At 35.8% G+C, this 25,398-nt stretch overlaps 1 pseudogene; it reads left to right on the plus strand.

The window, feature by feature from the left end:
* Positions 1 to 755: 755 nt before the first annotated feature.
* LOC149153401 (flap endonuclease GEN-like 1) overlaps positions 756 to 25,398 on the plus strand; it is a 53,291-nt pseudogene continuing 28,648 nt past the window's right edge.

The raw sequence follows: 25,398 nt of genomic DNA on the forward strand, positions 1-25,398 counted from the left end.
CAAAATGGATAGTTATCCTGTAGGAATTCGATTTGGAATTCATAAAATCCAAATCTAAGAAATCGCTAGTATTTGTTGAATTATTGTGTGACTTTCCCCATACTAAGATGGAAACTGTGGAAGAGAATTCTCTTCCAGATGAATCTCTCTTTCTTATTAGTACTTTATATCCCTGGTAGGGAGATATCATCATTTATCTTCATATCGAAACATTTTGGCCAAAAATAAGTCGAACTGATCGTCGTAGTATCTAGTACCAATCCTAACAATACAATATTGTTGGCGATACACTTTATCGTCATGGTGCTGATTCCATCTTCAGGAAATGTTTAACTCAGGAGGAAGCCGAAAAGACATTAAATGAATGCCATTTTGGAGCTTGTGGCGTTCATATGTCAGGGTTTTCCAGTGCTCAAAAGATCCTGTGTGCAGGGTATTTCTGGCCTTCTATGTTTAAAGACTGCCTAATTGATGTTCAAAACTGCCATAATTGTCAGATCTACGATAAAAAAATGCGTGCGCACCCATCTCCTCTTCACCCAATCATTTCTATTGATCCTTTCACTAAATGGGGCATCAATTTCCTTACATGTAACCCTCACTCGGCTGGGGGGCATGGGTACATTATCCTTGCGGTAGATTATTTCATAAAATGGGCCGAGGCGATGCCCACATATAAGGATGATGGTGAAACAACATCCATTTTCATATTCAATCATGTGATTGCTAGGTTTGGAGTTCCACAAGCCATCGTCATGGACCATGGTAGCCATTTTCGAAACTTTATGATGACCGATCTTACTACGAAGCTAGGCCTGCGTCATGACAATTCTACTCCATATTACCTGCAGGTGAATGGCCAAGTAGAATCCGTTAACAAGGTTTTAACCACCATGATTAAACGAATTATCGGGATCCATAAACGAGATTGGCATCTAATTCTTTTTCCAGCCTTTTGGGCTTACCGTACCACAACAAAAACTTTGACGAGTTTTACTCCTTTCCAGCTTGTTTACAACATGGAAGCAATTTTACCTATTGAATGTGAAATACCGTCTTTAAAACTGGAAATTGAATTATTACCAGCCACTTCTGCCGAGGAAGAACGTTTCCTGTACTTAGCACGACTCGATGAGACTCGTTGTGATGTTGCATTAGCTAGCGAGGCTCAAAAGAAACACGTTAAGGCACAATATGATCAAAATGTAAAACCTTGTTCATATGTAGAAGGGGATTTAGTCTTGGTCTATGATCAAGAGCATGATAAGTTAGGCGCTGGTAAATTTGAGCCCATGTGGCATGGCCCTTATGTTGTAAAACGTGCATTGGAAAAAGGGGCCTATGAACTAGTTGATTATGATGAAATTCCTTTGGGAAAGCCCATAAATGGCCTTTACCTAAAGAAATATTATGCTTAGATTTTTTAGTGAAGAATTTGTATATTGTTGTACCATATTTTATGTGTGGCAATTTTTATTAACTTTTTACAATTTTTTCTGCTACTTCTCCTGCTTATCTTGTGTTACACTTTATTTGTAGATGTCGATCTCCCTCAAACTTACATTAGCTTTGCTGATTGCGCTAGTCATAGTACTCATAATTTATCTTCTGCAACTTGGGTCATTTATTCCCCACAGATGAGTTAGTTTCTCTTCATGGGATATGCCTATTGGGTGTGGAGCCTGATTATCTTCTGTATTCAAAGGTTTCAGCCGGATGTATACCCCAGGAAGACTGTAGACCCCTCCACTCGGGGGGGACTTGTCCCCCCCGCGGGGGTCCGGGGGGGCTAATCCCCCCCTAGCTAGGGGGTTCGGGGGCCAGCGGTCCCTCGGCGGGGGTTCGGAGGCAGCGCCCTTGAAGCTAAAAATAGATGTAAAATTGCCTTGTAAAAGTCTAGTAATTTCTAGTCAATCTGGGCCGTTCATTAGGCGGATGATCTGACGGTAGAAGTTATGTTTAATTTAGGGTTTTTTGCCTTAGAAGGCAACCCCTCACTATATATGAGGGAATTGTATTGCGTCTATGCATATCTGTATTTTGAGTGAGGAAGAGAGAGGAGATTGAGAGCGAAGAGGGTGTTACAGCGGATCTGCTGTAGGTTGTATCTCTTCAGTTTGCTGGATAATATAATAAAAGAAGGATTGGCTGTTTCTCTGTGGACGTAGCCCAAACTGGGTGAACCATGTATATATGTGTCTCTCTTGTTTTATGCGTTTTCTGTATTTATATTTCTGCAATATTTTATGTGTTCCATTGCTCCGTAATATATAATTTTCTAATAATTGGTATCAAAGCCGAAGGTCTATTTGGCTGATAAACTTGCAGGAGAGAAGGGTTCCTGGTTCGAGTGGGAGCAATGGCAGAAGATGGTAGGTTTAGGGTCGAAAAATTCAACGGCCAAAACTACCAGCTGTGGAAGATGCAGATGGAAGATTATCTGTATCAGAGAGATCTGTACCTACCATTGAGCGGAAAGACAAAGAAGCTGATGAGTATGACAAACATAGAATGGGATATTCTCGACAGAAAGGCACTTGGAACAATACGGTTGTGCCTAGCGGCGTTGGTAGCGTTTAATATTTCATAGGAAACGACAACACAGGGTTTAATGTTGGCATTGGCTAAACTATATGAAAATCCCTCGGCCTAAAATAAGGTATTTCTTATGAAGAATTTATTTAATATGAAGATGTCAGAAGGTGGATTTGTTGCAAACCATTTAAATGATTTTAATACAGTTACAAGTCAGTTAAGTTCTGTAGGGGTAAATTTTGATGATGAAGTTAGGGCTCTGTTATTTTTGTGCTCATTACCAGAAAGTTGGAATGGCTTAGTTATGGCCATTAGTAACTCTGTCTCTGGATCTAGTACTTTAAAGTTTGATGATGTTGTCGGTGCAATCCTTAGCGAGGAAATGCGATGGAAAAGCTCCGATGAGACATCAAGTAATGATTTGACTACAGAGACTAGGGGAAGAAAAATGGAAAGAGGAAAGAGCCCAGGATATCGCAGTAAGTCAAGAAAAGGCAGATCCAAGTCCAGATCGGGGATAGTGTGTTGGAAATGCGGGAAGAAAGGACACCTGAAGAAAGACTGCAAGTCTCGAAAGCAAAAAGAAGGAGACGCACAACAAGAAACTAATCATGAAGTGAATGTAACAGGTGATGTGTTGCAAGATGCTTTGATTCTTTCATTAGGAAATATTATTGATGCATGGGTGGTAGATTCAGGGGCCTCATTCCATGCCACACCTGATAAGAAACATTTTCATGATTATGTTCAAGGAGATTTTGAACAGGTTCGACTGGGTGATGATAAACCCTGTAAAATCGTTGGAATGGGTACAGTTTTCATAAAACAGCAAAATGGAAATCAGTGGCTATTGAAGGAGGTAAGGCATGTTCCAGATCTAAAGAAAAATCTGATTTCAACGGGGCAGTTGGGAGGTGAAGGTTGCATAAGTACTTACACAGATAAAACCTGGAAGGTCACTAAAGGATCCCTGGTATTAGCGAAAGGAGAAATGGTTGGTACATTGTATTTATGCAATGGTATTTCTAATTCTGTTAATGATTTAACCTCTACAGGAGAAGATACGACATTGTGGCATCATAGGCTCGGGCACATGAGTGAGAAGGGGATGCAGATTCTTCACTCAAGAAATTTGTTACCAGGTTTGAAGCATGTTGATTTAAAATTCTGTGAGAATTGTGTTTATGGAAAACAGAAGAGAGTCAGATTCCTTAGAGTTGGGAAAGAAAAGAAGAGCGAAAAATTAGAGCTTGTGCATACAGATGTATGGGGACCTACTCAGGTATCATCTCTTGGTGGCTCTCGTTATTATGTTACTTTTATTGATGATGCAACCAGAAAAACTTGGATTTATTGTATTCGAAATAAATCTGATGTATTTGATACTTTCAAGAAATGGAAAGCTTTGGTTGAAAATGAGACAGGGAAAAGGTTGAAGTGTCTCAGATCAGATAATGGAGGTGAATATTGCAGCAAAGAGTTTGATAGGTACTGTTCAGAGAATGGAATTCGCAGAGAGAAGACAGTTCCAGGAACACCACAAGAAAATGGTGTGTCAGAAAGGATGAATAGGACAATCATGGAGCGTGTAAGGTGCATGAGATTGCATGCAGGATTGCCTTTACAATTTTGGGCAGATTCTGTAGATACTGCTATTTATCTAATATACAGAGGGCCTTCAAGTTCCTTAGATGGTGGTATTCTAGAGGAGGCATGGACAGGTAAAAAGGTAAACTACTCATTTTTAAAGACTTTTGGTTGTGAAGCTTTTGTCCACATTAATAAAGAAAATAGAACAAAGCTTGAGGCAAAATCAAAGAAATGTACCTTTATTTGATATGGTGTTAATGATTTTGGTTATCGCTTATATGATTATGAAAATCACAAAATCATTAGGAGCAGAGATGTAATATTCAATGAAAAGGTCTTGTATAAGAATCAGTTGCAGGAAGAGAAACAAGAAAAAGAAAACAGAGAATACACAGTGCTTGACGATATCACAGGAAAAGTGATGGTGCCTGAAAATCATAATGATCAACAGCCAGAACAACAACCACAATAGCAACAAGTTTCAAACACCTGAAAGTGGTGTTAGAAGATCTACCAGGATAAGTAGACCCCCTGAATGATACTCTCCTTCATTATATTATGTATTGTTGACTGATTTTGGTGAACCAGAATGTTATGAAGAAGCAATGCAGGTAGAAACTAGGAAGAAGTGGGAGCAAGCCATGAAAGAAGAGATGGACTCCTTACCACATAACCAGACATGGGACTTAGTCAGGTTGCCTGCAGGTAAAACAACATTGCAGAATAAATGGGTTTACAGGCTGAAGGAAGAATATGGAGGAAAACAGAGTTACAAAGCTAGACTTGTGGTGAAGGGGTTTGCACAGTAGAAAGGTATTGATTTTGATTAAATATTTTCTCTTGTTGTTAAAATGACTTCAATCAGAACTATTTTAAGTCTAGTAGCAGTTGAAGATTTGCATCTTGAGCAGTTAGATGTAAAGACAACCTTTCTCCATGGGGATTTGGAGGAAGAGATATATATGCAGCAGCCACAAGGATATGAGGTAAAAGGGAAGGAGAAACTAGTGTGTAGGTTGAAGAAGAGCTTGTATGGCTTAAAACAGGCTCCAAGGCAGTGGTATCTAAAATTTGACAGGTTTATGTCTGAACAAGGTTACACTAGATGTCACTCTGACCATTGTGTTTATCTCAAAAGGCAAAATGATGGCAGCTATATTATATTGTTATTGTATGTAGATGATATGCTTGTTGCAGGTTCTAACATGCAGGAAATAAATGTGCTCAAAAGGAAATTGGCAAACTCATTTGCAATGAAGGATTTGGGTGCTACAAAACAAATCCTTGGTATGAGAATAACTAGAGACAGGAAGAATCGCAAATTAACATTGTCTCAAAGTGAGTACATAGAAAAGGTGTTGAAAAGGTTTAATATGCAGAATGCAAAACCAGTTGGTATACCTTTGGCTAGCCATTTCAAATTAAGTAAGGAGACGTGTCCCAAGACTCAGGAAGAAATGGCTCATATGTCTAAAGTTCCATATGCATCCACAGTTGGAAGCTTAATGTATGCAATGGTCTGCACAAGGCCTGATATTGCACATGCAGTGGGAGTTGTAAGCAGGTACATGAACAATCCAAGAAAAGAACATTGGATGGCAGTGAATTGATTCTCAGGTATTTGAGAGGTACCACAAATCAAGCATTATGCTTTGGTGGTTCAAACATTGCTCTACAGGGATATGTTGATGCAGATATGGCAGGTGACAGAGATAACAGGAGGAGCACTGCAGGATATGTATTTACTGTAGGTGGAACAATTGTCAGTTGGTTTTCAAAAATCCAAAGTGTTGTTGCACTTTCAACAACAGAAGAAGAGTATGTTGCTACTACAGAGGCTAGTAAAGAAATGATTTGGTTACAAAGGTTTCTGGATGAATTGGGCAAGAAGCAGGAGTTGGGCAGGTTATACAGTGACAACCAGAGTGCCATACATCTTGCAAAGAACTCTACATTTCATTCCAAGACTAAACATATACAGCTCAAGTACCATTTCATATGGTCAGCGTTGGAAGATGGACAATTGAAGCTGGAAAAGATACACACTAGCCAGAATCCTGCAGATATGCTAACAAAAGTTGTAACCAGGGAGAAACTGAGAATTTGCTCAGTTTCAATTGGTCTTCAAGTATGATGAAGAAGATGAGAAACAGCCAGGTCCAAAGTGGAGTCATTGTCTAGCAAATGAAGCAGTGGTGGAGTTGCTATAATTAGTCTCCAAGTGGGAGATTGTTGGGTGTGGAGCCTGATTATCTTCTGTATTCAAAGGTTTCAGCCGGATGTATACCCCAGGAAGAATGTACACCCCTCCACATGGGGGGGCTAATCCCCCCCCGGTTGGGGGGTCTGGGGGCCAGCGGTCCCCCGGCGGGGGTTTGGGGGTAGCGTCCCCGAAGCTAAAAATAGATGTAAAATTGCCTTGTAAAAGTCTAGTAATTTCTAGTCAATCTAGGTCGTTCATTAGGCGGATGATCTAACGATAGAAGTTATGTTTAATTTAGGGTTTTTTGCCCTAGAAGGCAACCCCTCACTATATATGAGGGAATTGTATTGCGTCTATGCATATCTGTATTCTGAGTGAGGAAGAGAGAGGAGATTAAGAGCGAAGAGGGTGTTACAGCAGATCTGCTGTAGGTTGTATCTCTTCAGTTTGCTGGATAATATAATAAAAGAAGGACTGGCCGTTTCTCCGTGGACGTAGCCCAAACTGGGTGAACCACGTAGTGTCTCTCTTATTTTATGCGTTTTCAGTGTTCATATTTCTGCAATATTTTATGTGTTGCTTTGCTTCATAATATATAATTTTCTAACAATGCCTTGGTCAAACAATGAATAATATTGCAAAATATAGCATAGTGATTGAGCTATATCCTATGCCATTTCATTCGGCATTCGTCGATTGATCGTTAGGTTAGATTCACAACTCATAGTATTAAATTTGAATGGTGTCTATTCAATTAGAAGTGTTTCGACATTAAGAATGTTTTTGCGGGTTCATCTCTTGGAAAGAGAGTTTGTTTATATCGAGTATCAACATATTCTGAGAAATTTAAACACATTAATTGATGCATTGGCTAATTATGTGTTAAATTGTCATTTGTAAAACATCTATAGAGAAATCAATGCAATATTCATCCATATATTGTACAAGATAGACTAAAATAGAAGTAGTAGCTTTCATTAGATAAATATCTATAAAAAGCGTGGTTTTTACAAAAGTTGTCATCCAAAGACATGTGGCCCTATGGCCTTTATTTTCCAAACATGTCGATACATTATCATAAATAAAAAATCTAGCCCTAAGACTAGTGACTAATCATGATGATGATCATGGTAGTATACAACATAGTGAGCTAGTCATCGTATCAAGTGACTAATAGGTATGGGAACCCCCATAGTGTGCCTCTAGTAGCGGAGAGGCAGGTCATCTATCATGATATCCAAGATGTCCAAGGTCAACCTCTCGACGTTGTGCTCTAACTCAGTCAATGCATCTGTTGCATCCGGGTTTGACACTACGGAAGCTGCTCACTGATCTCCACGTCTATCATATCTCCGTAACCCTACTGGGTTCACTGGGGCCAAATCTACATGAACATTTTAGATAATTAGTTTTGGATGCCAAAAAATAACAAAATATTCAAAAAATTCAAAAATAACCAAAGTGTGAGGTTTTTTACCTAGATTTCTCCACTGCATCCCAGTTGGCAATGGAATATCTGGATCACCTGTGTAATCCATGCATGTGTATGGAAAATCCTTAATCATGATGATTTGATTTTCCAGCCACCCGAAGAAATCAGAATTTTACCGGATCATTGGTCCGTTGTCACCTCCGTGGCGTGCCATCAGTGTAACCCATTTCAGCATGTGAAGGTCACGAGGTCCTCCTCTCTCTATAGCTACCTATGGAGCAAGAAGAGGAATCTGCTCTAGAGAAAATGAAATGATGAAGGCACCATACCCAAAGTTTTCGAGTTTTCATGTTTTAACTCTGGTTAGTTGCCCCTTCAAATTGGAAACTACAACCTCGCTCCAGTTGAATATAGTAGGTTGCAAACACTCTAAGACAATTTGCATTTGAGCCTTTATGAAAAAATGAAGTGCTGCACTACCACATAGCCGTGAAACAATGAACCAAATAGCTTTCAAGGGAAGCCTCGCTATGGGTTTTATGTCGATTCTCCCATCTTTGAGAGCAGATCCTCCAGTATAATGTTGTATCATATAAGTGGCATTTGTTTCTCCACCTTGCCTATGCCCATACAAAGAGATTTCCACCCCTACGACATGGAGCCCAGATAAGAAGTAAATATCATCAACATCAATAGGGATCCTATGATCTCCAATTTTGAAGCATTCTTCTTGAATACTCCACTTGCCCACCATCCATTCTAGCAAGTCTAGTTGGGCCTTCATGCTCGGGATAGTGAAGAACTTGTACATGCCACAGTTTGTCAATGCTTGTATGGTCTCTGGATGGTTTAAAGTAGTTATGTCTTGTTCTTCATTCTCACACTCTCTCCACTCCATATTTGCAGCTCAAAGCCCTGCAGACAAGCATAAAAGATCATTAGAAACAATCATGGTGAAAATTTGCAAGAAATATGTGCGCTCTCTACTTTATTTTTTATTCCCTTGGCGCCGTGCACAACCGACTATGCAGAATAATACGTATGTGTGCGGTTATCTCCTTAGAAACCGTGCACATCACATTTTTTAGTGTGAAAAACATGGTCAATGTGCACATGCCCGATATGGGTTAACTGCGAAAATTGAGGAAAATTTTCACTTTGAAAACCCTCCCTAAAAAAACCAAATCCACAGTGAAATGCTAAATAAAAACCATGAAAACAAAGATCTCGGAGAGGTGATTTTCCTAGAGAAGACGATTCGGGATTTTGTCCAACGGTTTGCCCAGAATCTGCCTCTGAAGTTCTTGGTGAAAAATGAGCTCTATCACTCTCAAAGGGTAAAAAACACAAATGGTAATTTTTTTTTACTTATTTGGGTTTTTATAATTTTTTAGGCTTATTAAAATATTATTTTTTTCCTATTAGCGCCTAAAATCCAAATTTATGATGCTTTTCACCATGTTTTTGAGAAGTGATATGATTTTTTGAGTTTAAGTGTGGAGATCACAAGTTATTTATGAAAACATAACATTTTGGCACTGAGTATATTTTTATCACTTTTTCAAACTCGTTTAAACTTACGAAAAAGTGAAACCAAGGAGTTCTCTTTACGCCCTTTTCAGACTCCTTAAAAATGAAATGATCTCTGAGTACTTGATTGTTTGAACTCGTAAAAGTAAATGAATAACCATTTGTTCAGTATAAATTTACCCCTTTACGGACTGAATTAGACTGTTTACAAAAAAGGTATACATGGACTCATCATGGTCAATAGAGTTCTCTCTTGCATTATTTTACCCATCTTCGAGCTTGAGGGACTCAATTTATGAAAAGGGACACTGTGTAGTTTACTTATGTTTTTCTCATGACTCCCTAAAACTGAAAAACATTGAGCTTTACTTTCTCTCGTTAAAATTTTAAGGTGAAAGAACTGAATGAGTTTTCTTTTTATGTCTTTTCAAACTCTTTAGACATGAAAATGACATCGAGTTACCCCTTCACTGGACTTGTAAAACCTAAACAGTGCAGGACTTGTTAAGCATGGCGAAACCAAACCACTCCTTCCTAGGGTTCATTAAAAATACTTCGAAGGACTCATTTGAAGGATGAGTTTACAGGACAAGCATATGTTATCCTCCTCAGGCTTGTGAAAAATAAAGATGCACTTGCCAGTAATGGTGGGGGAAAAGTGAGAAATAACCTTTGTTTATGTTTTATAAAAGGCAATATGTTTCTCTTGAACATGACACTCCATCAATTTTGTGTCTGGGTTGGGAAATCCATTTGCCTCTCAGTTGACCATACCTCATTGAAAGTCTTTAGTTGGTTTGGATATTATTTTTGAGTCAAATGCTACGAAGTCAAAATGTCGTGTCACAGATATGTTCAAGAGAAGTTTAACCTCAGTAAAATTACTTTTCCAGTCATAGCCCTCAGTTTCATCCACCTTCCTTGAGTCAGTCCTGATTACTCCAAACTGCTGTTCTTCAAAACTTGGCATGAGTTTCGTGTCTTAGGCCCTCCTGCGACGGGTCACTTCCTATCAAATTTGACTCACTATATAGGAAGTTGATCTAGAAATCTTTAGTACCTTGCAACCTACATGCCTTAAAGGTAAGTTTCTCGCCTTTGACGATAGGTTCTCATCATTGACCTTTGATAGAATGATTCTATGAGTGTTTGACATCAACAAATCGATTCACACTTCATAGATTGTATTGGATGTACCTTGAGAGCCATTGTCATTATTAGTGGTTTCTCTCATGATTGTTAACGATTCACATCATTGACCGGTAATCAAGTGGTTTCTACCATGTTCGACTTTGAGACATTCACTCGCATGGCTAGATTCGTACTACAGATCGAGAGATGGAGATCAAGACCCTGGATCTAGTTTCATCCATCCAGGTTGCATGGAGTTATTAAATATTCATGATTGTAAACATAGATCCATTGATGGCTGTGTCCATACTATGTCTTATGTTGACATGGATCTTCAGATGTATTTCCGTACTATTCTTTGAGACATTTATACTCTGAGTATGGGAATGCCTACCTCAACGATGATATTATATATTTCATTGTAACATTTGATTGATTGTTTCAAGTCTTCGACTGCAGTCTCTAACCCAAACCTTGGCATGATAAAGCGCTTCAGTCATCATACATCTCTTCTGACTTTGCACTTTAGGGGGCAATCTGTTACACATCATTTTGTCGCATTAGGCAAATGACCATCGGTTTGGATCTTTCACTATCCATAAATGTGTCCCAAGGAATTCCCATGCAAAGTTAGAATCAAAACTATCCCAAAGAAAGTGAAATTACTGGATCCCATGGTTCAAAACCCTGTTTTTGGCTTCTTGCACAATTCCCTAATCAATCTCTGCGCATACGTAGAGAATTCCATTAGAAACTGCGCATAAGTGCGCTCTGTCTTACACTGTGGCCTGTGCACATGACTTAACAAATGTAAAAATAAAAAGTAAAGTCTAGAAGCATTGTTAGTCATATCTATCCCAACTAACAAGCTTTGAATGGGTGCCTATTCAACCCCGATCCCTCCCATCATGGAGCAACTCCCTTTCTTTATGGAACCCCTATCCCACTTTTAGTGGATCTCATCCATTGGAGAATGGACCCCAAACTTCCCATTCTTAGCCTATAAAGCTATCATAAGTTTGAGGATTGGGAGAGGACTGTTGGAAGTAGGCTTATGTTGTTGGAATAAAGTTGAAAGGTTATTAATTCAAGGAGAGGGTTGTAGATTGTGGGAGGGGACTTGCAACATCAAGGATTCACGGTTGTAAGTCTATTCTCCATTTTTATTAATATAAAGACAACTGCTCTTTCTAAATTATGCTTCTATTATTATAATTTTCAAGATTCCTTAATCACCTACAAAGACTTTGATGGTATGTTGATCCATTTTGGTATATGATTGGGTTAATTAGTCCATTTATCTCTTATGCTATATGATGGATGCTTTAATCTCGTGTATGTTTCTATCTATGCAAATCTTCTTCAGGACATCTTGGAGAAGCTGTGGGAAGCAATGGGAAGATCTCTAAAGCATCGAGGAGAAGCATATGGTCGAAAGCTCTGAATAGGACTTCATCAGGCATTTTGATTTAAACGGTAAGTGGCTTCTATCATACTATGTGTTTCAGTCAATCATAGTCTAGAGAAAGGTAGTAGTCCCTGGTTGTTTATTACTAGATTTCTTTAAGGTATAGGGAGACCGCTCTTGTCCGCAAGAGGGATAAGTCCACATAACAATTGTGAAAGTTTACTATTGTTTGAATTACATACTAGAGGTTCAAACTCAACTTTTCTAGTATCAAATGCCACATTAATAAATTGTTGGTAAATATGTGATGCTTTGTCTACAAGAGTTAATTGCTTTGAAATAGGTTAGTTTCACTGCTTTGTGCTATTGTTAATATTATCATTATACTTTAAGTATCTTCATACCATATAAAGTGGGAAGCCTATGAAATAATTCATTGTGCTTCAAGTTCCTTTCAACTTCTATTGTAACTTCTATTATAGTGACTGATAAGTAATGAGAAAATGAGAGTGCACAATAATCTCTTGTTGAAAACACATCCCTCAAACTTACCATCAAAGCTACATACCCCTGAGTTGCCTGACAATATTATCACCTTAGATGCTAAACTGTTTCATAAATACTTTCATTTACTCAATGCTTCTGAGTTGAATGATGGCATTAAAATGATAATTGCTCTAGATATGTTCATTATGGTATTCAACAAATCGTTCTAGATATAATTGTCATGTTAATCAGTTCATCACGATATTGTCATTCTAAGGTTAAACAAATGTCTTGAGATGTTATTCTGCTTTGATTTTGTATACTTGGCCATGGGTGTTTAACCTTATGCATTAGTTGTGATGGCTACATCATTGTAAAGCAAGGAGTGGCCTATACCTTAAATGTTAACCATATACCATTTCTTATGGTAAATTCTTGACCAGGGAATATACATTAAGTGCATATTGCACCTATCAATCTTATTCTTCCAGGTGGGAAAAACCATAAAATCCTAAAATATTGAATATTATTCAAACTTAAAATCATCTAAATATATCTTTAATGTTGGTACTCTTCACTAACAAATTATTTCATATTAATTTACTAAAAAGAGAACAACCCGATGTGATTATGTTATATTGTTATATTTTCTTGATATACCTAATAGCTTGGTTGAATAACTATTTTTTTTTGTAAGCTTGGTAGGAATACATCTTCATCATGTCCAACTTCTCACCTCGATCGGGGGGGATAGCACAAGATTTGAACCCAAGACTTCCGGTTCGATGATACTTCATTTCCACGACCATTGCTAATTGAACTACCACAAGCGGATAGTTGAATAACTAACTTGAGATGCATTTAATTTTTCTTTTTAATCTAAGTGAAGTTTTCGATATTAAGTTTGAAATTATGTTATCTTGATTGAATTTTATCCAAGGGAAAACTAATGGTAAATGTTTTTCCTTACACTCAACGCATACATGCTTAATTTTAGTCCTAGTTTTCACTGTGAAACAACTAATGAATTAAGTGGTTGTTTGCACTCAATGGATACTCTTATTTATATTATTGTTTGTGTAACAATTAAAAATAAATAGATGGTTGTTTGCACCCATCCCATAATCTCGAATTTACTCTCAACTAAAACTGAGTAACAAAACTGTTGTTTAACAAATAAACCCAAGGAAAATAGATAAATGCTAGTTATATAATAGCAATGTACACCTGAGAAACACATTATGAATGTACAATGGACATCAAATTGGGGAAATTAATGTAGTATAAATGAGACTCATTTCCAACTGTGGGATTTTAGGGCCGTAAAATTAATAATCATAACATAGTCATTACAACAATATTACACTATTTTATTAAACATGCTCAAAGGTTATAACCAAAATTTAAGAAATAATATAACAAAGTTTCCTTTTAATAAGTGGAATTTGTTTCTTATCAATTATTAAAAAAATAGGGTTTTCAAATAAAGCAGTTCATGCTTCTTGACTTAATAATGAAAAATAAATAATAAATTAGTGGTTTGCTAGATATTACTATAAGAGGATTATATATATAAAGGTCGAGAAGTGTATTTGATTTACAATATTTCAAAATATTAGATACGTTAAGAAAAACATACAAGACCTTGGATAAATCATATCTGAAGGATTAATCCATGTCCATGAGTTTAATAACCTTGTCATCCAAAAAAGAAAAAAGAAAAAAAAAGGTTATATGAAATCCTTGGTGGATGGTTTGATAGACCTATATGTTGGTCACATTCAAGTACAATTTATGTACAATAATTTCCTAGATATCTATTGTTGGGGGATTATTTAACAAATAAAGGTATATCTCTCATAATTAATGTGAAGTGCAATAATCATACCGAAGACTTGGTCTAGGAAGTCCACTATCTTAAACACAATTGTCCATAATGAATTTCGTGTATGAAATTTTGAGGTTGAATGGGTTGATCTTCATGTTAGACATGTAAAATTGGGTTCATCAACATATATTTTTATGCAATGGTGAATTTTCTTAGGGAAGACTTATCATGAGAGTCATTTTATGTAGGCAAAAATGGAAGGATTCTCAGATTTCAGCGGAATATTTCATATACTTCATATTATGGAGTTGTATGAAAGATGTTGCTAAAACTTGTTTTCTCAAGTGCTTCTTCCTTTAAGTATTGCACCAATTTTTAGTAGTCCATTTTTATAATTAGTGTCTTTTTTTATTCGTATTTTCCTAATCAACTGCCGCACAAGTTATTGTGCAAATTGAAGTAATTTAGCAAGAGAGATGACAACCCAGTAGCAATAGTAAGAAATCAATGTTAGAATGAAGTAGAAGGGAATGAAAATTGAATTTCCATGTCACGCTATTTAAACTGCATTAGAAAATCCATTACATAACCATAATAAATTTTATGTTTGATTAAGTATAGGGAATTGTAGAATCAATATCTAAAAGGGGGAGAACAATTCTTGAGGAGAGAAAACATTAGAATTTGTGATGATAAACATATTAATAGAGTATGAAGCTAATGGAAGATAGAATGACATGGCATAAGAGATCCATGATTTTTTCAATGTCATACTTATCAAGGAAAATCTATAGACAAAATTGAATAAAACAAGTTGATTAAATTGGAAAATTCTAGAAGATAAATAAATTGGATTGAGAACATGCAATGACCAACAAAATAAATTGTGATTAGACTCGATATGATAGTAGAACTAGATGATGGTAAGGAGGAACCAAAATAACACATAGAAGGAGAAGGATAGAGTGGAGTTGAAAAATATAAACACCCTGAATATTCCATTGATTTTAGGGTTCTAAAAAAATAGAGAGATAATGAATTGTTAAATATGTAAATCAATTACCATATAAGTTAGTTGATTGATAGGACTTATAATGAATCTATATATTCACCTATTGAATAGTATCCTTCTGAGTAACACTTGGTATGTGAGGGTTGCAATCAATCAATGGAATCATTCACTAGATATATTTTGTTTACCAATTGATGTGATTGTGATATGCACAAAACCATTGCTGCTTGAATTGTCATTCTTTTTTAGTGAATCCCTTATATATTTCCATGTCTTACTTATGACCATTAGCGTAATGTTGGTTAGAAGTGGTATTTTAGCAATATCCTTTATTAATCAAGATTACTTACCACTTTGCTAGACTCATAAGCCAAAGGATAAAATGACATCTTGACTTGAAGGACATTGTGGCTATAGTTGTACTTGTTATGCTCTTAATCCTGCAAGACGATACCAGAATACCAAATATGCGAAAAAATATACCCAGAACATAGAACAAGAGCAATAACAACAAGTATTTTATTATTCAGAAAGCAAAGTTCACTTGCCTCTTCAAGGGGGCAACCTCCAATAGAGCTGAGCTCGATTACAAAATAAGACACGATGCTCCTCGTAGGGAGTCTCTATCCTTTATATAGGATTCATATATGCAATACCATGGGGCAATACCATGGTTCTTATTAATACCATGGCCCATTTGCAACTAACTGTGGTCCCGTCATTAAATGCGAGTTAACCACTTACAATTATTAATATGGGCTTTATTGACTCTTTACTTAACTATAACTATGACTCGATCCTATTACATAAATAAGGGGGTTAGGGTGGGACCCTAACAGTACTACTGGATTCATGATAGTCACATGGACACCATTTTCTTGGTAGTATAACATTATACTAAGAGCAATATCAAAATTGTCCGATGTGGACATAGAAGGGTAAATTATTGTTCAATGTTTCTTTTATTTGACCATATATATACTTTTATTTTATCATATACGAGGAATGGGGATATATATATATATATATATATATATATATATATATATATATATATATAATTTATATATTAATTTTCATGATAAACACATGAATATATGATTTGAATTATGGTATTAAGTGGATAATATCTTTCTATTATACATTGGTTATCCCACAGTCTAAAATATACCATTAATTATTTATCTACATGGTAATGTTTAACTCTAGGAACGTATTGTCGTTAATTGCTTATTCCTTATTAAGTTTTGCTAAACAAAGTTCAGAGGTTACTAATAAATATTAGATATGTTTTTACTTACAATCAGACACAAATTATGTCATACATTCAAGAACATGAGATGTCTTAAAAAATGTTAAAGGAAATTGTAATTAAATAACTTGAGGTTAGTACAAAAGGTACACTAGTTATTAATTGAGGATATTAAACAAGGATTCATCCAAAAGATTGAGTATAACACACCTTCTTATTTAGTTATATGGTGAATAGGTTAGATAACATGTAATTTAGTCTAACTTGCTTGCCACTACTAATATTTGGTTAATGAAATAAAGATTAAAATGTATTGATTGCTATATGAGTGAAGCAATACTTGAACAATTCACACATACCTATCTGTGATAGATCACACCAAACCCTTCTCTTGGTAATATTTGAATCAATGAGGATGTTACTTAAGGAATGAATTGGAAAGTGGAGTATATTGAATCATTGCAATCAATAACTTCACTATTGTTCTAATGGTTAAGGAAAAATAATTGTAATTTCAAATCCATTTTTAAGAAAGATTGCAGTTGAGGTGTGACAATGGTTTCCTTATCTATTTTGAGACTTTGGGACAAAGTATAAATTTAAGAGGGGGTGTATGTAGTTCCCACTCTGGTTGACTGACCCTGATATGAAATTATCCTTGATGCATTATTCTTTGAGGACCTTAGGTTAAGGATCCAGATATTGACTCTTACTATGAGTGAATGTGATAATAATTATTTTTCCTATTGATGTTAGGATGATAATATTGTGATGGACATGTTTTATGACTATGTATGATCATATGATGGATTCATTATGTGTATGTTTACATTAGTTCTTGCTCACAATTACGAATATGTTGATGATTATGTCATGATGATGATTTAGCATACAAAATTATATTGGTGACTAATATTATGAATCAAGTATTACTGATGATTATTGAGTGTGGCAAGAGACTACCCAGATGCACTTGCATGTGATGATTCGACAACCTCTTATTTGGTTTGAATTACATATTATTGCCTCAAAAATTTTAAGGTTCAATTTAAAATTCTATTGTGAGTTCTAACGACATGTTAGTGGTTACAAGAACAAGTTATATTCTTGTCCAAACGATTCACAAATGGGTGATGGGGCTATATATATAGATGGAACATCATGGGAGGGGTGGGACAATGTCCTTGATTTCACCTGCTAGCACTCTTGTCGTGACTTGGGATCAAAGGTGTTGGGATACCTTCATCTTGAAGATCACGATGTGTGGGGGAAAACCTTAGATTGGGTCACTTACAAGGATTTTACTAAGGGGGCACGTATCAAGACATATTCCTTGAACCCCAACGCCATGCACCTAGTTTTTCCCCTCGTATTCATCGGATGCTTGAAGGGAGAGTGGCATGAAAACCTTGGAACTTCAAAAGGAAAGTTCTTGAAGGGAACGACCAACTTGGCACCCTTGGAATCAAGAAGAAATTGATTGGCGTGGAACCTTAGAAACTTCAAAGGTAATTTCTTTGATGAGCACCAGTATTGCAGCAAGAATGTTGCAACTCTTGGGGCTACCAACTTTACTTCATCAACCCGGGGTTCGTACAAACTTGGAGGTGACAGTGATGTATACACAAATAGATGCAATGGGTCCACTCTTTGTCACTGCTGAGCTGGCGATAGACCACTAGGGTTTCTCAAACCATCCTTCTATTGATTTAGAAGAAGTTTGATTACCAATTGAGAAAGGAGAATTTTACCCTAATGGAGAGAATTGAAATGCTACCTAATGGAGTAATGAAAGACTGAAATAGATGTCTAAAACACACAACTCATCTAGCTATTTGTTAAGATACCTTGTTTCAGAAGAATTCTAATATAACGCATGTGAAATCTTAACTAACCAAAGCATGAAATCTGACCCAAATAAACACTTAACTACTGTGCACATGAATAAGCATAACAACCTTTTTCTTTTTGTCTTTTTGTGAAAACATGAATGCTAATCCTTCTTGATTGTATGGTAGGTGGGATAGGTGTAGAGAGAGATGGTTGTGATGGGTCAAATGGCTTGGGAGACAAACAAGGGTCTTCTCCTAGCTTTTGTGATGCATTTCTCACAAATCGGGCTCAAAACAGGCCACTACAAGTCATCCTACAGGATGTCTACAAGATGTCCTAATTCACCTACAGGATCCCCTGTTTTCCTACAGGAACATGCCGAAAGCATAAGGAGTGATTTGGACAGTGGTATGGGGCTTAGGGAAGGTGAGTGATGGAAGGAATAAGGCAAGGAAGTGGTTAGGATTCACTTAGAACTCAAACTAAAGTTGTATGATGGTTGGATTTGCTCAACAAGCATGGCAAGTTGTCCTTGTGAAATGATAACTCGGATTGTGAACTTAATGGCCTTTGGCAATCATGGGTGGATAAGGTTTGGCTGAGGCTGCTGATATGAGATTTTCCCGCACTATTGAAACTCCTACAATATGCACATCATTTTTGGCTTTTATCCATAAGTCATGTCAAAACAAGAAAAGTTTCCAACAACATAGGAAAGTAGAATTTCATCATTTATTTGCCTAGTTCATGCATGGAAATGCTTGAAGCCCATTATGAAACCACCATGAAATCTATTACAGAGCTAAGATAACAGAAATGATACTTTCAACCTATCTTCTAAAACTAAAAGATGTTGGCCTAATTAGTAGAAAAACCCTAAATTTCATAAGAAATCAGAATTCTGTCTTTTTGGGATGAATGGGAGTTTTTCTTCAAACCATGGTCCTTGAAGGGAGGAATGAGGTAGGATCCACTTGTTATTGTCCTTTTTTGATATTTCTTTATCTCTCTAATGCTACTGCTAAAGTTATGCGCAAATGGAAGAAAACTAATCAAATTCACCAATATTTGCAATGTAACAATGCCAAAATCAATTCAACAAGTAATTTATGAAATAACCTAAGCATACAAGTACAGTAAGAGGAACCTCTACTACTAGCATTGGGCCCTAACACAAGAGCTTCAGCCCTCTGAGTCAACTCAGTGTTGGATCAAGGGAATGCTCATTTCATTAACATATAAAAAAATACATAACAATGTTTTGTCACAATCCTTCAACTCGAAAGTGTTTAGCTATCTTCCATAAAAAAAATCGAATCCTAATGAGGCTCTAGGCCTCCTTATTTATACAACTGAAGTTGCCAACAACTTCCTTAAATCTAGGGAGACTTGGCTCCTAATCTCAAGATAAATTGGTTCTTAATTATCACTGGCTCGACTGCCAATGATCCTCATGACTCAGCTGCCTGCAACTCCGAGCTGGTGTGATTTTATTGAGGGATCTTCGAATGAGTGAGGATTTAATGAGGAAGATCCATATCATATAATCTATCCTTCTTGTCTCATTCTAGTTCCTGCACCTTAATTAGCCATAATTTGCCATAATTTGCTCCCAAAGACCTGCAACCACTAGACATAACATCTTACTTTTACTTATCTCATTAAGCAAAATATAATTAAAACATGTAAGGAATTATGAGAAAATTTGATTTTAATAAGCTTGGAGGTGTATTAAGGTCCATATATTTTACCCAATGATGAGCCTCATCATTCTTGAAGGGGACGAATGACTTGGCACCCTTGGAATCAAGAAGAAAATACTAAAACATAATTAAGATATGGTAATCATACTGATTCACATAATGAAGTAACTGAGCTTTTAGAACCAAGTTAACTAAATCATTTGTAAATATTGGGATAAAGGGAGAATAGGAATAAACAAAAAGATTGGATTAATTGAGAAATCTACCCTTTTAATAAGAAAATGGGGGAAAGGGACATAAGTTAATTAAAAACATTAATCCTAGTATAGTTTAACCTCATTAAGATAAGATGGTGGTGGATAAAAATAAAGAATAATAATTTAAATTAGAGAAATTCAGTTTCATGAGAGAGCCTCCATGTGGCAAGAGCCAACACAAGGATATCATTCTAAGAGTCAATTTGAGATAAACTAGGGTGTAGTTGGGGATCCAAATCTGAGACCTACCAGTTGATTGCAGCAATGAACACAAAATAAGGAGTATAAAAGGAGGATCAAGAAACAACTAGGAGAAGAAATAGGGAGTCATGTTGGGGTGAGGAAAAATATTATTTTTGAATAAAAATATAAGTAAATCAATTAGGAGAGACTTGGTGAGAGGTTGTTACATGGGTGGATGACTAATCAAACTTTTAGATTAACAAAAATAATTATTTATGCATGAAGTGCCAAGTGCCACTTATGAATCCTTGTATAAAAGAAGGTGCAAGCTATGGGAGAGGGAGATCTTTTTGTCCTATTGTTGGATGGATTTCTATTGTGAGTGATTACGAATCCTATAGTGAGTTTAGTGAGGTGGAGGTCATTAGAGAGGGAAATCTTGAGCTAAGAGTTCTCTCCTCCATTGGGTAGCATTCTTCCTCTAGTCTACAACCCCATTCATAGCTCGGGGGTCCATGGGGAAGAAGAGTACCCAAGGAGTAAGCTGGGAGGTCAACCGATGAGTTAACGACATTCAATTGGGGCACAAAATCCTTCATACATGTACACAAACAACAATAAGGGAGCGCAAGAAGCAACAAAGCCGATATAGAATCTCCACTTTTGGTGAATGGTACCTCATGTTCTATAGAGTTCTATTACATTTATATAGTTGTATAAATAATTACTAGATTGTAAAAGTAAACGATATGAGGGTTGAATGGCAAATTATGGACTACTGATGTATATGCCTTAATATCTATGTTTTTTCCAATGTTGATGGGTTTTAATTTCTATGTGATCTTCGTATTGGATGTTACTAGCGAATTCTTAGTTCAAAATGAAATATTTAATTTGCTTCTGATGGCATTTCGAAACTTAACTCCATTATTATGGGTCAAAAAAACAAAATAAAATTTGGTGTCACATGGGACGGTCCCTACAAAATTGAATTGGTTTCCTCATATAAGTAGAGAGAAGTTAATTTAGTTTTGTATGATTGTCACAAAATTGCAGAGTAGTTCCCACTAGGTTGCTTCTTCTCTCTTGGTCACTATGGAGCATTAAAGGTGAAAATTTGTCTTGTCGATGATATTATGATTGGATGGTTCTCTCTCTTAGATGATGAATGGTGATTCTATGATAGTTTGTGCTAATTTATTGTAAGTATCTTATTTCACCTTATACGTGTTGTATAATTAGGGTTTAATGAAATTTTAGCCGAAGTGTTCTTGAATATTTTGTGGCTTTAACATCTCCTTGACAAGATTGTCACCAAATTTCTCTGGAGGAACCTATGTGTAGCTTCCTTCTATTTTATCTCCAAAGAAAATAAAAGGATTCTAGGTTTAAGCACTTGAGAAACTTAAGTGTAGCTTTCTATCTCCTTGAAATGACTTCCAACAATCCTCTTCCGCAGATGTTTAGCCTTAGAATGAATTAACCCTTGGTTGAGAAAGACACTAGTTCATTTTCTTGTGTCAATTAGTTTTAGGATACAACAAATATAGATTTTTCAACTCTATTGACTTTGCACCTAATTGTCCTACAGTTAGACTTTCCATGCACTAAATTGGAAGAGTGAAAATATTATTTTACATGCATTTTTTAGCCATTAATTAGGGTTGATGTATAGGTTTTTGTTGTTGTTGTTTTATGTGCTTTCAATAATTGAAAATTGTTGTAATTTATTTCCTAGTTTACTCATTGAATAACCCCTATTTTTCACTTGTGCATTATAAATTTTGGGCTATTTTGTTATTGATGTTATAAATATTTGCATGATATAATTGTGTTGATTGGAACCCTAGGTTATAAAAACAAAGTATAATTTCTAAGTTACATGTGTTTGGGAGCTTATTTGAGGTTCTTTAGGACATACTAAGCCCTCTAGATTTAGCCATAAGGTTCATTGAACTCACAATATGAGAATTATACCTTAAAGAACTTGAAACCTTAACCTTTGAATATTTATCCTTGGTTAAATTTTTTAGTAGAACACTTAGGGGTGATTTAGTCTAATCTACTTGGATTATTTAATCTCTAAGATCTACTATGGAAGCCTCCCTTATGGGATTGTATTCAACCACAAAACGACAAGAGAATAATTGCTAAGGTGGCAATGGTAACTAATCCCATTGTTTCTCTCAATCTAGATTGCTTAGTGAGGCTTTGTACTAAGGTGTTAGATTTTGTAGTAAAATTTTTGTTGCTATTGGTAAGGAGGATTTGAGTCCTCTTTGTGATCCAAAATCTATGCTTCAATATTTCTTGATGAGCTTTTCTCAAAACCTAGATTAAAATTGCTCATCTGAAGACTCCACAATCCTATTCTGACTCAGGAGCTACTAGTTTAAGGCCTAGTAAGAAAGCTACTATTCCTCCTATAGGGAAGAAAAATATTAAGAGTCCTGTAGTAAAATATTTCTTCAATAATCCTTCTACCTTAGACACAAGGATTAAGTCATGACTCATTAATGCTTTCCAACCTTTAGACATAAGCATTATTCAAGGATACCCAAATAAAATGCCTAATAAATTTGAAGAATGTTGGCCTATGTACATTGGAAATGATGTGGTCACAATTGAAAAACATATAGATTTGTTTTACTAATGTGTTTGTGGTCAACATATTGAGGAGGAATATGTTGTAATGAAACTCTTTGCACTATCATTTTGCAGAGAACACCAAATCATGGTATCAAGCTATGCTTAATAAAGGCATCAAGGATTAGGATCAATTCCACGAGGCTTTCAACAAGAGAAGGGAAACTAAGAATATTGAATATTATTAATGGCTCAATGTCATGAAATAAAGGAGATAGAAAATGAAAGTGTCCAGGACTCCAATTAGAGATTAGATTCCCTAATCAAAGAAATACCAAAGCCCACTAAAGATACATATTGCTGCAATATACTACTGCTTTTGTTGGACATTGTAACTATGTTCTTAGAGACAAGTGTCCTACTAATTTGGCTCAAGGAAAAAAATGTGATGTTGGTGTTGAAGATAACCTCTCACTTCCAAATTTGATTTCTTCTCATATCCTAGAGCCAAAGTTGAAACCAAGTCTAAAATCATGAATCATGTTGACCTAGAGTTACATTCCTTCTCTAAAAATTTGATAAAGAAACTAATGAACTCATGTAGGGTTAAATTACTGTGATGAATAAGTTAACACTCATGGATAAGGAAAGAGGATCACACCCAAATTGTTCTCCTAAGCCTCATTATAATAATGACAAGCCACTCATAAGGAACACATGGCCAAGCAATAAACATCATCTTCAACAAAATGTTCCTAACACCCTTGCACCTACTAACATGATAATCAAGAGGGGATATAGGCTAGGTGCAATGATTGTAATTAATTCCATAGCGATGAAAGGTGTCCTTACAATCAGGAAGGTGAAGAGGAAAATTCACAACCTTTGAATTTAGTAAATGATCATTGTCCTATATCTTCTCCATCTAATAAAATTTTTCATATTGTTAGGCAACACCATAGGGAAATAATTAAGGTATGTGTTAAGAACCTGGACTCAGATGTCAATGTTATAGAAATAAGGGATAAGTTCATAACATTGAATTATACTAGAAGAAACAAAAAAACATAAAACCTTGAGGTAAATGGTAATGATGCCCCAACCAAATAGTGGACTAGGGCATCCTTACCTTTGACCAATAACCCCAAAACCAATCCAATCCAAAAGATAAATGATGCCTCTTTAGATTTTGATTTGGGGAATATGTAGTGCCCCATTTTGGTTTATAGGATATTTACACTATCTTGACCTTGAGACACCATTTGACTCATATATTATTCTTTGAGGACATTAATACGATGATCCAAATTTTTTTATGTATTTTGAGGAGACAAGTATTCATGATATTATGATATTTTACCTTCATTTGATGATAAAATTGATTATGGCCTTTATATGTGATCATTTATGATGATTATTGGATGATAGTTATATTATGTTTATCAGGTTTTACTGACTACTTCCTGAGTGTCACAGGAAAAGAGGACTATGGAAACAACCCATACCATAATGGTTTGAGTCACATTATGATTTATATTTATGTTTTGATATTCGATATTGATTTAGATAGTGGGTATGCTTATATGGATTATATTGATGGATGTCCTCATAGGTCCTTTTTGTAGGCACCGATGAGGGCTAACCGGATGATCCACACATGGGTGGTGAGGTTGTAGGAGAAGTAGGCTATACATATTTGGAGAGGTATGAGTAGTGTCCCTAATCATGCCTAATATTACTCAAGCCTTGCCTTAGGATGAAGTACAAGGGTACTTATCCTTAGATTTTCACAATGCCATGAGGGCTAGACCATGGATATGATAGCTCATGAGGTACTACTAAGGGGCACACATCAAAAGGAGCCTTGATCCTTAGTCACCATGGAACTATCAACAAGGGTGAAGAAGAGAAGATTGAGTTTTAATTTTGCCCATACTCAGATCACATGTGTTTGAAGGGAAACCCGTGGCACCCTTGGAACAAGAGGTTCTTAAAGGGCATGAGAGTTAGCACTCTCGGGAATAAATGGAGGATAATAAAATATATAATTTGGTTAATTCATAAGTTAAGGATTGATATGTTTTTGAATGTCAAGTTAATCTTAGGTTTAATAAGTGAAAACTAGAAAACTAAACTAAATGTGATAATACAATAATTGAAAAAATTGGCCTTAGTAAACTAATACCTAAAAAGGGGTTAATATAAGTTAGAGATAAGTGAATGATAAATACAAAATTTATTTAAACTATATCATGTTTAAAAGGGGGAATAATCTAAATTTAATTTGATGTGGACATAAGTGGAATAAAATCTAAATAGATATGTGCAAGATTTGAATTATTTAAATAAGTAATTTTAGGAAATTAAAATTAAGAGAACCTCACCTAATTGAGAAAATACTAAAAAGATAACTTAAGTTGAATATGAGA

Source organism: Pinus tabuliformis, chromosome 9 (assembly GCF_031772625.1).
Source record: "Pinus tabuliformis cultivar Carrire ecotype Pingquan chromosome 9, CPIR1, whole genome shotgun sequence".
Classification (NCBI taxonomy): domain Eukaryota; kingdom Viridiplantae; phylum Streptophyta; class Pinopsida; order Pinales; family Pinaceae; genus Pinus; species Pinus tabuliformis.